The sequence below is a fragment of the Mirounga leonina genome, unplaced genomic scaffold (assembly GCF_011800145.1).
Source record: "Mirounga leonina isolate KUSES-001 unplaced genomic scaffold, KU_Mleo_1.0 Mir_168, whole genome shotgun sequence".
Lineage (NCBI taxonomy): Eukaryota > Metazoa > Chordata > Mammalia > Carnivora > Phocidae > Mirounga > Mirounga leonina.
Genome location: NW_023270426.1, coordinates 69,626,285 through 69,642,567, shown reverse-complemented (window position 1 = coordinate 69,642,567; position 16,283 = coordinate 69,626,285). Strand labels below are relative to the sequence as shown.

General features: G+C 39.1%; 1 pseudogene; it reads left to right on the top strand.

Annotated features, from left to right (window-relative positions):
• Positions 1 to 15,436: 15,436 nt before the first annotated feature.
• Positions 15,437 to 16,283, top strand: part of LOC118017054 — a 3,755-nt pseudogene continuing 2,908 nt past the window's right edge.

Below are 16,283 nucleotides of genomic sequence, written 5' to 3'. Positions count from 1 at the left end.
TATATTTTGCCATTTTAATTACAATATATCTTGGTGTGGACCTACTTTTGTTGAATTTGGTGGGAGGTGGTGGGGGTGGTTCGTCTGTGCCTCCTGGATCTGGATTTCTGTTTCCTTCCACAGATCAGGGAAATTTTCAGCTATTATTTCTTCAAATAAATTCTCTGTCCCCCTTTCTCTATCTTCTTCTGGAACTCCTGTAATATGAATGTTACTATGTTTGATGGAGTCACTGAGTTCCCTAAGTCTATTCTCATTTTGCATAATTCTTTTTTCTCTCTTTTGTTCAGCTTGATTACTTTCCATTACTCTGTCCACTAGGTCATTAATTCATTCCTCTGCTGCTTCTAGCCTGCTCTTCATTCTATCAGGTGTGTTTCTCATTTTATTTATTGAGGACTTTATCTCTGCTATGTTATTCCTTCCCTGTGTTAATGGTCTCACTGATATCCTCTATTCTTTTCTCAAGTCCAGTGAGTATCCTTATGATCATTGCTTTAAATTCTCTATCATGCATGTTACTTGTGTCTGTTTCACTTAGATCTCCAGCTGTGGCCTTGTTCTGTTCTTTCATTTGGGACAAATTCCTCTGTCTTCTCATTTTGTCCTAGTCTTTTTGCCTGTTTCTGTTAGGAAGGTCAGCTTACATCTTCTGTTTTCCAGGGTAATAGCTTTATAAGAAGAGGTCCTGTAGTGCCCTGCCATAGAGTGTCCTCCACCCCCGAGGCCTGGCACTTCCAGGAGTGTCTCCAGTGTGTGCTGCGTGCACTCTGCTGTTGTGTCCTGGCCGCTCCAGCCTGCAGGCCAGTCATCTGCTGAGGCTCTCTGTGCTTGTTGTGGGCAGTGTTTGGTCCCTGGCCTGAATGTGGTGCAGTTTAACTAGGTGTGTTTTGGTCTGCTTATGAAATGAGACCAAATAAATAAATAAATAAATAAATAAATAAATAAATAAATAAGACTTGTTAAGGGGGAAAATAAATAAATAAATAAGTAAGTAAGACTTGTTGCCACCGCCACCAGAAGCAAGGTCTCATAAAACTCCCAGGTCGGGAGACACGGTGTTGGCAGGGGTTTGGGCCCGGCTTCTGGGGGAGAGGACCCAAAGTCCTGCGAGTGAGGCAGGCGTTACCTGGAAAGGGCAGTTCTTCTAGAGTGCGGGGGACCTGGTGTAAGCAAGTTAGGTACCGAGTGTCAGCACTGCATGGTTCCTGCAGGTGGCTCTGTGTTTATGCTGAGAAGCAGGGAAGGGAAATGGTGCCTGCCACTTCCTTTGTTCCCAGAGGGGTCTGTCCTTGAATGCTATCTCTCTGGGACATGCTCCAAGATGAGCAACTAACCTCCCTACTGTGTGCCCCAGGCACTTTTCAGATCACTGTTTCAACACTGTATGTTCATGGGTTATTTGCCCTGCCTTTTCTCCAAGAGCAGCCTCAATGTCCTCTGAGCTCTCCCAGAGCCAAGCACACTGACCTTTAAAACCCCAGGCTTTAGCACTGCTATTTGCAAAAACTCAAAGAATTTGGCCCTCCTCACTTTCCAAGCCAATTGCTGTGGGGATTTGTTTTCCCCATATGCTCCCCTGGGTGCTTGTCTTCTTTTGCCCTTTTCCGTGACCATGGCTCCCTCCCCACCACAGTGGCCATGATCTGTTTCTCTCCTATGTTGCATCTCTGTACTTCATACCTTCTTTGATGTGGCCTCTTCTCTATCTTTAGTTGTGGAGCTTGTTCTGCCAAGATCGATTTCTGGGGTATTTAGGATGATTTGAGTGTTATCTAGATGTATTTGTGGAATGAGTCAAGGCTAGCATCCTCCTACTCTGCTGCCATCTTGCAAAGAACTCTTCACCTATTTTTTTTTTTTTTAAGATTTTATTTATTTATTCCAGAGTGAGAGTAGGGAGTGGGGGAAGGAGGAACAGAGGGAGAGGGACAAGCAGAATCCACACTGAGCATGGAGCCTGATGTGGAGCTTAATCTCAGGATCCTGAGATCATGACCTGAGCTAAAACCGAGAGTCGGATGCTTAACTGACTGAGCCACACGGGCGCCCCTCTTCACCCATTTTATAATTGGATTATTTGGGGGTTTTTTGATGTTGAGTTGTGTTAGTTGTTGATATATTTTGGATATTAACTCCTTATTATTTTCAATTATCTTCTCCCATTCAGTAGGTTGCCTTTTTGTTTTCTTGATGGTTTCACTTGATGTGCAAAAGATTTTAACTTAAAAAAAAAAAGATTTATTTATTTATTTTAGAGAGAGAATGAGACAGAGAAAGTGGGCTTGTGCACAAGGAGGGGGAGTGATAGAGGGAGAGAATCTTCAAGCAGACTCCCTCCTGAGCGGGGCGCCTGACACAGGGCTTGATCCCACGATCCATAAGATCACAACCTGAGCTGAAACCAAGAGTTGGCTGTTTAACTGACTGAGCCACCCAGGTGCCCCAAAGATTTTAATTTTGATGTAATTCTAGTAGTTTGCATTTCTTTCCCTTACCTGAGGAGACATATCCATAAATAAGTTGCTAAGCCCAATGTCCAAGGGATTACTGCTGTTTTCTTTTAGCAGTTTTATTGTTTCAGGTTTTAAAGTTAGGTCTTTAATCCATTTTAGTTCTGTGTGTGGTGTAAGAAAGGGGTCCTGTTTTGTTATTTTGCCTGTAGCTGTCCACTTTTCCCAACACCGTCTGTTGAAGAGATTTTATTTCCCCTTTGTATATTCTTGCTTCATTTTTGGTTGACTAATTGGCCATATAAGCGTGGGTTAATTCCTGGGCTCTCTATCCAGTTCTGTTGATATATATGTCTATTTTTGTGCCAGTACCATACTGATAGATTATACTATAGCTTTGTAGTATATCTTGAAATCTGGGATTGTAATACCTCCAGGTTTGTTCTTTCTCAAGATTGCTTTGACTATTGGGGACTTTTTGTGGTTCCATGCACATTTTAAAATTATTTATTCTATTTCTTTGAAAAATGCTATTGGATTTTGATAGGGATTGCATTGAATATGTAGATTGCTTTAGATAGCATGGACATTTTAACTATATTAATTCTTCCAATAATGAGCATGGTGTATCTTTGCATTTGTTTATATTGTCTTCAGTTGCTGTCATCAAAGCCTTATAGTTTTCAAAGTATAGATCTTTCACCTCCTTGGTTAAATTTATTCCTAGGTATTTTTTCTTTTTGGTGCAAGTATAAAGGGAATTATTTTCTTAATTTCTCTTTCTGAAACTCTATTATTAGTATATAGCCTATCTTGTAGAGCATCTTTATGACCATTAATTTGAACTCTTTATCAGGTAGATTGCTTATCTTCATTTTGTTTAGTTCTTTGTCTGAAGTTTTGTCTCGTTCTTTCATTTGGAGCATATTTTGCTGTCTTCTCATTTTGTTTGACCTTTGGTGTTTATTTCTGTGAATTAGATGGAAAGCCACTTCTCCTAGTTTTAAAAGAATGGCCCTGTGTGGGAATATCCTCTGTGTAGACTGTGTATGCCTGGCAGCTTTGGCTGGCTGGCTGGAACTAAAACAGGTATGGGGTGGAGGTCCCTGAGCACTCTGTACAGGGGATGGAGTAGCTGGAGTTGAAGCAGGTACAGGCTGGGGGATCTTGGAGTGCTCCATGCATAGGGTGCCCTGGCAGGACAGGTGAAGCTGAAGACTTGTGATATTTATGTCTGGTTTTGTAATTTCATTTGCTTAGTAATTTATTATATAGTATTTTATAAAAACCTTGGCCTTTAATGGATTAAAAATAAAAATCAGTTTGTCAACACAAATGAGTTGAAAAGTACTGGTTTAAGTGGGACACTGGGTTTTTTATCACAACTGACAGGAAGCTAACGGAACAAAATGCTTATAAACTTTGAAAGTGTGGCTCTAGGGGCGCCTGGGTGGCCCAGTCGGTTAAGCGGCTGCCTTTGGCTCAGGTCATGATCCCGGAGTCCTGGGATCAAACCCCACATCGGGCTCCCTGCTCAGCAGGGAGCCTGCTTCTCCCTCTGACCCTCTCCCCTCTTGTACTCTCTCTCACTTTCTCTCTCTCAAATAAATGAACAAAATCTTTAAAAAAAAAAAAGTGTGACTCTACTACATTTTCCAACATTTTTTAAATACATAGTCAAGTCTAGCTTCTTTTTCCTTAATTTGAATTTTCTTCCTAAGTATGTTAGTATCTGCACCTACTTCCTAGCCAAGTTTATTCTAATCACTAGTCAAATTTTATCATGATTGTAAAAGGTCTGATTCAGTTCTGTGGGCCTTCTTTCACCTCTAGATTCATTAAGCATAATTGTCTCCCTTACCCAAATGAAAGAAAAATGCAAGCATGCTTGAATGCAGTATTATTTACAGTGAAATATTCCTTCAGGACTGATAGTTCCTCCAGGACTGATAATGACCTACTGATACCTGTTCCCTTGGACACTCCAACCATTTATTAACCCATATGATACAATGATGGCAGTCTCCCAGCAACCTCAACTACTTGATACAGCTTAAACCTGACAGTGCAGAAAACCACTGTGAGCAGTGAATGAGAGGTATCATAAATGCTACATATGGTTCTAAATACCAGGTTGGAGCATGGAGCTGTACTAGGTCAGATTGTAAAGTGTTGTCATTGTGTGTAGGCTCAGCTTAGTAACTGATACTATTCCTTTTGCCATGAATAGTGTAATCACCCTGTATACCGACACTTCAAATACCACTTCCTCTATCAAGTCCATTCTAAGACCTTCATTCTAAGTGTACTGACAAGGACTTGCATAAATATAAATACAAATAGCTTCTAACTTCGTTGTACTATTTTGTTTACACATCTGCCTATCAGCCCCTCTCAATGAAGAGGTAGAAGGCAAGGACTGTATTTTATGACTATCTGTATCCTTAGCATCCTGTACATAATAAGTATTCCACAATGTTGAAGGAGTGAATAAATGGTTATCTGATTTCACCTTCAGTTATTCTGAGGGATGAAAATACCCTAGTGCTTCTATCTACCAGCAGGTTAAAATTTCTTCCTTTGAATACCTATGATTTCAACAGAATGTATAAAAGAGGCTGGAGTAGAAGGTGCTTGTGTCAAGAATAAAGCTCATGACTGCCTTCCTGCCTCTGGTGCCATTTTATTAACCTACTTGCCCTGATGGCTGACTCTGATGTCTTACTTGCCTTGACCAATGGAGAGCTGATTAGCCCTTTCCTCCAGTCAAACCAGGCATTATTTCTTTACCTCCTGCCTCCTCCAGACTATCTCAGGTCCAGCATGCATTGTCCTATTTCGTTTTCTTTATCTTTACTTGGAATGTCTGCTCCATGTAAATGACAATAAAATATGAATACTAAATATGAAATGCTGAATTTATAGCAAGTTCATTCTCTGTTAGGCGTCCTATTATATACAGTAGACACTTATAAGAGCAAGGTGTAATTCTTGTTCTTGAAGAACTCACAATTGGGTGGGAAAAACAGTTGAGTTAATCAGTTATTAAGTTTCCTAGAACTATAATTAATTGAATAGTCTCTCCAACAAGACTTTAACTTTCATAATCTCATTTACTTTTCATAAGATGATGCTATTATTATTCCCATTTCACAGATAAGGAAAGTGAATCTTGGGGAGATTGTGTAAGTTGCTCAAGATCTCATAATTTTTAAGAAACAGAATAAGGATTTAAACTTAAGGTGTTTGAATAGCATGTGTGCACATGTAACCGTGCTATAATATCTATGAACATTTGGGTCCCTTCCCAATCTCCTTTCCTATCTTATCTAGAAAATTCACTGGGGGTGGGGAGGGAGTAGGTCTCATTTTCCGATTATGTTTGGTAAATCAGCAGTTACTATGGCTGTCGTGGACTTACTTTCCTGTAATGTTAATGGAGAACAGTGAGTAAATTTGTAAGAGATTAAAATCTGTAGTCTGCCCTAACATACCAAGGCTGTTACCTTTGCATAGATTAAATTACTATCTTAAAACTTATTATTTAAGAAAACAAGCAGGTTAATACCCATTACCTTGTCCTCTATAAGGATCTTGAAAATCATTTTGGCCTTGGTATTCTTTCTGTGCCAGTAAGATTTTTTGCTCTAATTATCCAAATTTTCCTCTCTAAAGTAGAATCAGCTTTCTTGTCTTCTGAAACTTGTCCAAAATCTCAAAAACAACAGCTAGTTGACCCATATAGACCCTGATAATTTTATAAATGCCTTGTTATGAAAATAATCAGACATTTTAGACTTAAGCCCATTTTATTTACTCCCAGGTATCTTCCCATTGTGTCTTGATTCCTTGTCCTTTTATCTTCTGTGAGATCTGTTTTGCTTCCAATTACAGTTCATTTTATTGACATTATTTTTTAGTGTTACCTGTGATCATATTTCTATTGCACTACAGCAAAGAAAAAACAGTATGTCCCTTTGTCCTTTCTACAGTGAGAAAGTGAATTATATTGAGCCAGAGTTATGTTTTCCTATAATATAGCAAATCCTTGCCTTTTTATGCTGCAGGTGACCGGCACTAACTAAGTTGTGAAAAATGTCTTCTCAACTTATGTGTTAATGCTGCTCTGATACTTTTCCCCCCATAAATACAAAATAGAAACCCTATAATATGTTGGGAAAAAATAGGTATTGGTGACTCACTAGTTAATGAATATATAGATGAGCACCAAATGTGAATTTTGAGTTTTATTTTTATATAAATTTTGAGTTTTATTTTTATATAAATTTTTATATAAATCACTTCCTGCAATATTAGAAACTATCTACTTGATAATCCCACTACCCAGTGAGAAACAACAGACAATTTTTTTTTAAGATTTTATTTATTTATTCATGAGAGACAGGGAGAGAGAGAGAGAGAGAGGCAGAGGCAGAGGGAGAAGGGATCATGACCTGAGCCGAAAGCAGACGCTTAACCATCTGAGCCACCCAGGCACCCAGCAACAGTCAATTTAATTTATTTAAATGGAACCAGCACACTGAATTTTGCCAAATATTTGATTATTAAGGCCACAATTAGTATTTTCTATTTCTAGTGGGATTTAAATAATGAGAATCACTTTGATATACTAAGCAAACCAAGCAGCAGATTGTTTCTTGAAGTATTCATAACAAGAGCGATTTCTGTATCAAAGACCTTTATTTTATGGTGTCGGTTTACTCATACAATATAGTGTGATGCATTAGCCAGTATTCTCCAGAGAAACAGAACCAATAGGATGTGTGCATAGATATAAAGAGGTTTATTTTCAGGAATTGGCTCACATGGTTGTGGGGACTGGTTAACTCCCGGTTCTGTAGGGCAGGCTGGCAGGTTGGCAGGCTGGAGACTAAGGGAAGAGTTGATGTTGTAGCTCTGGTTCAGAGGCTTCTACTGGCAGAATTCCTCCTTCCTTGGGAGACCTCAGTTTCTTCTCTTAAGGTCTTCATTGGATTAGATGAGACTCACCCACGGTATGGAGAATAATCTGCTTTACTCAAAGTCTATGGATTTAAATGTTAATCACATCTAAAAAAAAAAAATACTTTCATAGCGACATGTAGTCTGGTGTTTGACCAAACATCTGGCCACCCCAGCTTAGCCAAGTTGACACATAAAATTAACCACAAATGATCATATTTTGAAGCACTTTTGAATTATTTCCAAATTCACCACAAAATTTAAAGACAGTACTCATAATAATTAAAGCAAGAATAACTTTCTGGAATGGATACAAGACAATTTTATAAGATCGCATATACAAAGAGAGCCAAACTGAGGTCATTTTACTCAGTCCTCTCACTTGAGGCATAGTGTTGGCTAATGCGGAGATGGAGTTTGAAATTAAGCCTCGCATCAGGCTCCTGGCTCAGCGGGGAGTCTGCTTCTCCCTCGCCCTCTGCCTCTCCCCCTGCTCATGCTCTCTCTCTCTCTCTGTATCTCTGTGTCTCAAATGAATAAATAAAATCTTAAAAAAAAATTTAAATCTTTGCTGAAAGAGTTCCAAAGAATGTTGTTATATAATGCTAAAATATGTGCAAAGTATTCCATAGACTTAAGAATCAAATTTCCTGTCCAGTGGATTAGAAGTATTGCCAATGATATATAAGACTCAGGAAGTAGGTTGCATGGTAAAAATGAAAACAAAATGGAGCAAGTAGTAACCTCCAACCTAATGGGGTGGATGGACCAAAACCACTACCAGATTGTTATTTACACATGAATGATGGATGGTGATTTACAGTGCTGAAATAAATCCAAGAGGTAATTTACCTACTCGATATTCTGCTTTGAATACTGTTTCAAATAAAAAAAAATGTATTAATACAAGCACCAGGCACTGAGTTCATTAATGTTAAATTGACACATCTGCCTTTTATCATGTGACTCAACTCCAAAGGCAAGTGTGGGTAGAACCTGGCCTCAGTTCAGAGAATAGCTTATAAAGGAGAGCTAAGGACTGTCCGAGACTTCTGAGTCCTTTGATAGTCTTCTGGCATTTTCTGCTTATGCTCTTGCCTTTCATGTTGAAGCTTTTGTCATCTCTGAAGGTTTGTTCTAAGGAGCAGGCATAGAGAAACATTTTCCACATATCTGACTATGCCAATTGCTCCATAACATTTGGGGTACCATTAACTTTGAGGATCTACCCATCTCATTATTGCACAAAGAACAATCAGCTCACTTTTCCCCTTCTCATTCTGCAGACTGCAGCAACATGTCCTCCGTGGGGGAAAAGCATAAAAGCTCTCTGTCTCATCCTGAGGGAGGAAGCTTTTTTTCTCCCTCCCCTACTTGAACTTGACAAGGACATGCTTCAGTGGCACACTTTTGACCCATGGGTTGCAGAACTGGACTAAATAACTCTGAGCACCTTGTGAAAGTCCTTTGGGAGATGTCTCTTCCAAGACAACGTGTGTTCCTTGAAAATGTGTAAAGGAAAAACTTCGGGCTTAGCGTGAAAAGACATGATTTTTGAATCTAATCCCCCAAATTGCTAGCTGTGTAGAATTAGGCAAGTTTCCTTTCTGAGTCTCCTTATAAAGTAAGAATAATAAGGTTTACTCTCAGGCTGCTGTGGAGAAATAATGAGGTGGATATGAGCAATAACCTGGCAAAGATCCTGGTCCCAAAAAACCTGCTCAATAAGTGCTAATCCTATCATGTTCTTCGTAGGCAACTGATAGAGGCCAGGCATTGTGCTAAATGCTTTCCAGATAACATCTTATTTAATCCTTCAGCCATCTGGTGAGGGAGCTATTGTTTATCCCCATGAATCCGATAAGGAAATGAATGCTGAGAGAATCAGATAACTTAACAAAGTATAAGTCCTGGGATTTGAACTCATCTGAAGAAACACTCTTCTTTAGCCTGCATTGACTCTGGATTTGAAGTAGAAAGTTAAAGAGCCATTAAAAAGGAATAGACTTTACTGGACTCCTGTCCTCATACCTAGGTTACTTAACACTCCCCCTACTTGATGCTTGTTACCTGATAGTGCCCCAAGAGTCATTAGAATATAAGCTTTTTGAAGATCTGTTTTCTTCTTTCTTCTTCTTATTTTTAATATATCAAGCGCAGTGCCTGGGACATATTAGAACATCACTAAAAGGTTTTTGACTGATTAAAGGATCCATGTGCAGATGGGCAGTAAGGATCTGGGAACTGCACGGAGAGAGGAGGCCCTACAACTGCTCAAGAGATGAAGATGAGGAATGACTGTGGGGTCAGACATGACTCTCCAAAAATTACTAAGAACTTACAAGAGAGTTCTGAATTGCTAGCAGTCGTTCCAAAGATTCCTTCCACCAGGGATTAGCCTAGAAACTAGCCCACATCTGAAGCAGATTTTGTGATGACTTGGGTTTCTTTGATATTCCTTGTCAAACTGGCACTGATTTTCTGATGCTTGTGGCTCTGCAGGTTTCCGTGGTACAAGTTAGTCCCAGGCCAGTAATGCCACGAACAAGCTGTGGAGATGCACTCAGAATTGTAGCTCTTTCAGAATTAAAGAGAAATACTAGAGAAAGCAATTTTGGGGAAAATATTATATTGTTCTCTTGAAATTTCATTGCAGGAGAGGATCTATAGATCAAGAAAAAGGAATCCTAGCTTTTCAAAATACTGAGAGAAATTTTATTGGAAAGTGGTAAAAAGTTCATCAAGGGCTCTGCCTAAGGGAAGAGGGCTTTTCTCTTAGACATAGGTTCTGAAAAATTTTATCTTCTTTCCCCTTGATCACCACCCAATAAAGCAGAAGAAACACAGAGATAGTGATTGATGGCTGTTGCCGTCATCTGGAGGCATACCTGATAGGTAGGTTTGGAGGAGGGGAAAGTAGGGCTGGAGTGAAAAGTTGGAAGCAGCCAGAAATAGAAGAAGAGACATGAATACAGGGATCCACTGAGAAGTAAAAAAAAGAAGGAGGGGGTGTATGTTTAGACCATGCTAACAAATTATGCTTTTAAGTTGTAGGGTTTCTTAGAAAACAAGGGTATTTTAGGTTTCTTTAATATTCACAAGACTTCGGATTCTAGAAAGAAGTTGGCATAGTGTCAGTGGGAAAAAGCCCAAAAGTATTTTCTAATTTAGTCATCAGATACCTTACATTCTAGTTCACATCCTATATGAATAGCTCATCTCCATTGCAATCCACATTTTATAAACTATCTGATACATAGAGAAGTATTCTTGGGTTTGAATTTCTGTAACAAATATTTCCAAGTTCCTCTGCCTTGCTTCCCCGCCAGCTCAAGCAAATTTACCGATTTGTGGTGTTCATGTTTTTGTTCCATCATTTAAAACAACCTGCAGGGTATTTATATGTGTTGCGATCGTAACCATGAATATAGATCTATTGTATCAGGAGGGATTTTTACTGTCTGGAATCCCCAAAATATAAAACAAAACAGAACATAAGGTGTGTACATGCAATTCCTGATGTCATGATTAAACATAGGGAGGATGAATGAGATAACAAAGGAAGCTTTTTGAGCTCTGAGGAGGACAGCGGCTCCATGCAGTCAAGACATCATTATTATTAATTACCTTTATTCATTTTCAAACCATCTGTTTCCAAATATGAGCACTTGTGGCCCAATTCCCCTCTTTCAGTGCCCCCCAGTGTGTCCCATATACATAATTAATCTTCAGCTGGTTTCAAAAGAAGCAACCTCTTAGAGAGATGGATGGTGACTGGAACAAAGGGAAAACATTAATCCATTTCTTTGATGATTCTTTTGTTTGAGACAAGATTATTCACTCATATTAAATTATTTTGACTACTTTGCTGCTGGTGTTAGGTCTGTATAGGTTGTTTTTTTTTTTTTTAACCTTTAAAAAACTAAATAATGCCATCTGGTGGTGAAAATAAATATGTTAAAATCTGCATGATCTTTCTAGAATTTTTTAGTTGTCTTTTTATATTACAACAGCTTCATTACTGTAATAATTTTTAATGAGTTGACTGAGATCACTGGGAAGTAGGAAAGAAGATTTTACACATCAGATAGCAATAAATAATTTGCAGTATATCTGGCCAGATCCAATTATACAGTGACAAATTCCCAACTCAAAAGTTCTTTTTACCCATAAAGGATGGTAAGAAATGAAGATAATTGTGGAAAGCCATGGAGCTGGTTCTCATCTGAAGTAACTATGAGTGGTAATTTCCTGATATCTGCTGTTATTTCCTCTGTGGTCACACGTAAATAAAATGAGATCTACTCATAAAACTCTCAGGGCCGCTCTTGTGGGTGATGGACCAACTGTCTGAAGAGATATGATGCTTTTACTGATTCTCTCTAAACTTTGTTCACCACTGGAATCCAGTAATATCTGAAACCTATAAGGGTAGACTTGCTAAAAGTGTTTTGTTTGCTTGTTTTGTCTGTGTTTTACATAAGAGCCTGAGGAACCTGCTATTTGAACCCAGTGGGGATGAAAATGGAGACCACTATAAATGAAAAACTGTATTTTACTAATCTTTTCTGTCTTTTAAAGACTGAGCTATGTCCTAAGAGAGACATTTCCAAAATGGGAAATGTCTTCAGGCAACAGGATTGATTCCTCTATCTGATTTTCTCTGAAAATTGACTTTTTCTAGGAGGACAGAGAATAGGTCTGGCACAAAGACAGTGTTCAATAAATTTTTTTTTTTTTTTTTTTAATTAAAATGAAAAAGGCTTCTTCCTTTGTGGCCCTCATAAAGGAGACTTCAACCAAAATGAAATTTCTGATATGCCAATCTACCTCATCCCGCCCTGCCTAAAATCCTTCAGTGGCTTCATAATCAATTCCGAACTCCTTACAAGGTCCCTCTGCTCCTTTCTTGACTCATCTTCTCTCAGTCCCCCACTTCACTTCTCTGTCCTAATACAAACATATATGCATCCACGTGTGTGCATGTGCATGTACACACAAACACACACACACACACACTTTGAGTAGATCTGCTCATCCAAGGCTACTTGCCATCCCCCAAGGCCATTACATTCTGCCAAGGCTTTGCTGATCAAAATTCCCTTTCTTATGTTACCTGGTGACCTCATAATCTTTTAAAAAGATTCAGCTCTAACACTAGCTCCACTGTGAACCTTTTGTTGACTTTGTCATGTGGGCAATAGTACTCTTTTCTCTGTGCTCAGAGAACCTAATAAACATACTCAAATATAGCACAGCTACTCTGCTAAAATTGTTTCCATGGACATCTTCTTCAGTACACTGTGTGTTTCTCAAGAGCGGTAACTGTGTTCTATTTTTAAAAATCTTTTTCTGGTGGGTGCCTGGGTGGCGCATTCGGTTAAATGTTGGCCCCTTGGTTTCTGCTCAGGTCCTGATCTCGGGGTCATGAGATGGAGCCCTGTGTGGGGCTCCATGCTCAGCAGGGAGTCTGCTTCTTTCCCTCTCTCTCCTTTGCCTCTACCCCCCCATCCCGCTGTCTCTCTCTCTCCCTCTCTGTAAAATAAATAAATGAATCTTTAAAAAAACAAATAAAATCTTTTTTTGCTATTTTGAGTGGCAATTGATCCCATTAAGCAATTATTTAATGCTTGTTAAAGGCATGAATGATAGGTGGTGGAGATCAAGCTCCAATACCCCATATCTTCTCTCTTTCTCTTTTTTAAAGATATGTGTGTTTATTTATTTTTAATTCCAGTATAGTTAGCATACAGTGTTATGTTAGTTTCAGGTGTACAATATAATGATTCAACAATTCCATACATTCCCCCAGTGCTCATCACAAGTGCCCTCTTTAATCCCCATCACCTATTTCACCCATCCCCTGACTCCTCTCCCTGCCAGTAACCTTCAGTTTTTTCTCTATAATTAGGAGTCTGTTTTTTGGTTTGTGTCTCTCTCTCTTTTTTGTTTCCTTTGATCATTTGTTTTGTTTTTCTACACATAAGTGAAATTGTATGGTATTTGTCTCTCTGACTTATTTTGCTTAAGATAATACTCTAGCTCCATCCATGTCATTGCAAATGGCAAGATTTCATTCCTTTTACATCATCTTTATCCATTCCTCTTTCGATTGACACTTGAGTCCAATCTCCTCTCTTATTTAATAGACTCAAACCTATTCCAACCTCTCAAATCATATGCAAACATTATTAATTGCCTGTTGAACTCAAATTATAATAAAACAAAAACAAAACCCCAACCATCTTAAAGAACAGGAACTTTCCTTATAATCTTTAAAAATATCCTCTGTTCTCAAGACTCTGCTCTTAGTTTCCGCATCTTATTTCTTCATGGATGGGACACATGGGTGGCTCAGTCGATTAAGCATCTGCTTTCAGCTCAGGTCATGATCCCAGGGTCCTGGGATCGAGTCCCATATCGGGCTCCTTGCTCAGCAGGGAGCCTTCTTCTCCCTCTGCCTGCCACTCCCCCTGCTTGTTCTCTCTCTCTCTTCTCTGACAAATAAATAAATAAATCTTTATTTCTGCATGGAAATAAGATGCTCAAGAACTGATCATCAGTTTCAGACTCAGCTTTTTCTCATGTTTTAGGAAAATCTTGATCTTGGGTAGGAGAGTTGAAGGAACTCCAGATCAACAGGTATTAATTAATTAGTAGCATGGTACCACCTCTCAACATCAGTTCAGATCATTGTGTTTTTTATGTTGAAAACCAATATCCATTATCTTTCTGTCTCTGATATCTGCAATATTTTAGAAACTAAAATGGTAGCCCAAATGCTGTGAGGCGGGACTGCCTTCCTTGAAATAGCCAATGACCTCTGTCAGGATATGTTCCCTTGATTCAGATTGTATGACTCAGTGCTTGACTTGCCTATTAGAAATCCTCACTCTTTGGTGATTTTACCCCACTCTGGATCACTGGATGTCTTTGTTAAAATCTGTACATATTGTCTTCTACTTAACATGAGGCTATCACTATATCTACAATACGGTTTTGTCCCCCATTCCACCCCAGTGCCTGATCCTCTCAGATGAAAAAGTCCTTGTTGCTTTTAGTATTACCTTGTTCACTGGAATTAATGCATCAGGAGTGATAATGTCCCGAGATATGATGCCATTGGTGAATGTCTTTAATTTGTCTCTGTACTCTGTTTCTTTCCTTCTTTTTCATAAGTTATTCCTTTTTTTTTTCCTTTTATTTTCTGCCTCTTTCATCTGGCAAGGCTGGCGATCAAATATCTCTCCTCTCACTTCCGATTTTATGTGTGTGGGCTATGTTGACCATTAAGAGACCTCCTTCCATTGGGAACATCAATTGATCCAGGATGGGAAAATGGCTTAAGGAAGGCCTCAATATTTTTTTAGAGATTGATATAGTTGTTAGAGAGAGAGATCTTTTCTTTCCTTCTGAGCTCATGAGCAGTAAATGCTATTTAAATGTGGAAATGCTAATGGCCAAGAAGTGGAGAAAAAAATGGGTACCTGATAACATCTTTTGAACATTTCCACTAAGATTTTTTTTTGCTGTTGCTGTCAATAAACATTCAACGAATTTGACCTGGTTTTCTTTTACATGCAAGGAAAGTAGTCTAGACCAAGGGTTACAAACTATGGTCGCACCATCTGTTTTTGTAAATTGTTTTATTGAATCACAGGGATATCCATTTGTTTACATAGTATCTGTGTTTTTTTCCCCACTACAATGGCAGAGTTGAATAGATATGACAAGGACTATACGGCCCACAAAGCCTAAAATATTTACTATATGACCCTTTACAAAAACAGTTTGCCAACTTTTTGATTGCTTTTGAAATGGAAGTACTTAAAGGAACTTTTTATTTTTAAACAATTTAAAGATTTTCAAATAGAAGGGTTTTTTTTTCCCCCCTTTTTCCATAAGCACTGTGTCTTTTCTGAAGTGGACAACAACAGACAAAAAGCTGTGGCTGCTTTCTCTCAATGGGTTTGCCACCAGAACACAGGTATTGTGAAAACCACCACTAAAACTACACCAAAATGGGAAAGGGAAAGACTCACATCAACATTGTCATTATTGGACACGTAGATTCAGGCAAATCTAACACTACTGGTCATCTGATCTACAAATGTGGTGGGATCGACAAAAGAACTATTAAAAAATTTGAGAAGGAGGCTGCTGAGATGGGAAAAGTCTCCTCAAGTATGCCTGGGTCTTGGATCAACTGAAAGCTGAACGTGGTATCACCACTGATATCTCCCTGTGGAAATTCGAGACCAACAAGTATTATGTGACCATCATTGATGCCCCAGGACACAGAGACTTTATCAGAAACGTGATTACAGGCACATCTCAGGCTGACTGTGGCTGCTGGTGTTGGTGAATTCGAAGCGGGCGTCTCCAAGAATGGGCAGACCCGTGAGCATGCCCTTCTGGCTTACACACTGGGCGTAAAGCAACTAATTGTTGGTGGTAACAAAATGGATTCCACTGAGCCACCCTACAGCCAGAAGAGATAGGAGGACACCATTAAGGAAGTCAGGACCTACATTAAGCAAATTGGCTACAAACCCCAACACAGTAACATTTGTGCCAATTTCTGGTTGGAATGGTGACAACATGCTGGAGCCAAATGCTAACATGCCTTGGTTCAAGGGATGGAAAGTCACCCATAAAGATGGGAATGTCAGTGGAACCACACTGCTTGAAGCTCTGGATTGCAACTTGTCCAACTGACAAGACTTTGCATCAACCCTTCCAGGACGTCTACAAAATTGGTGGTATTGGTACTGTCCCTATGGGCTGAGTGGAGCCTGGTGTTCTTAAACTTGGCATGGTGTGTCAACGTCTAGTGCGTTGGGGTCCCTGGGTAAGGGTCTACGAAAT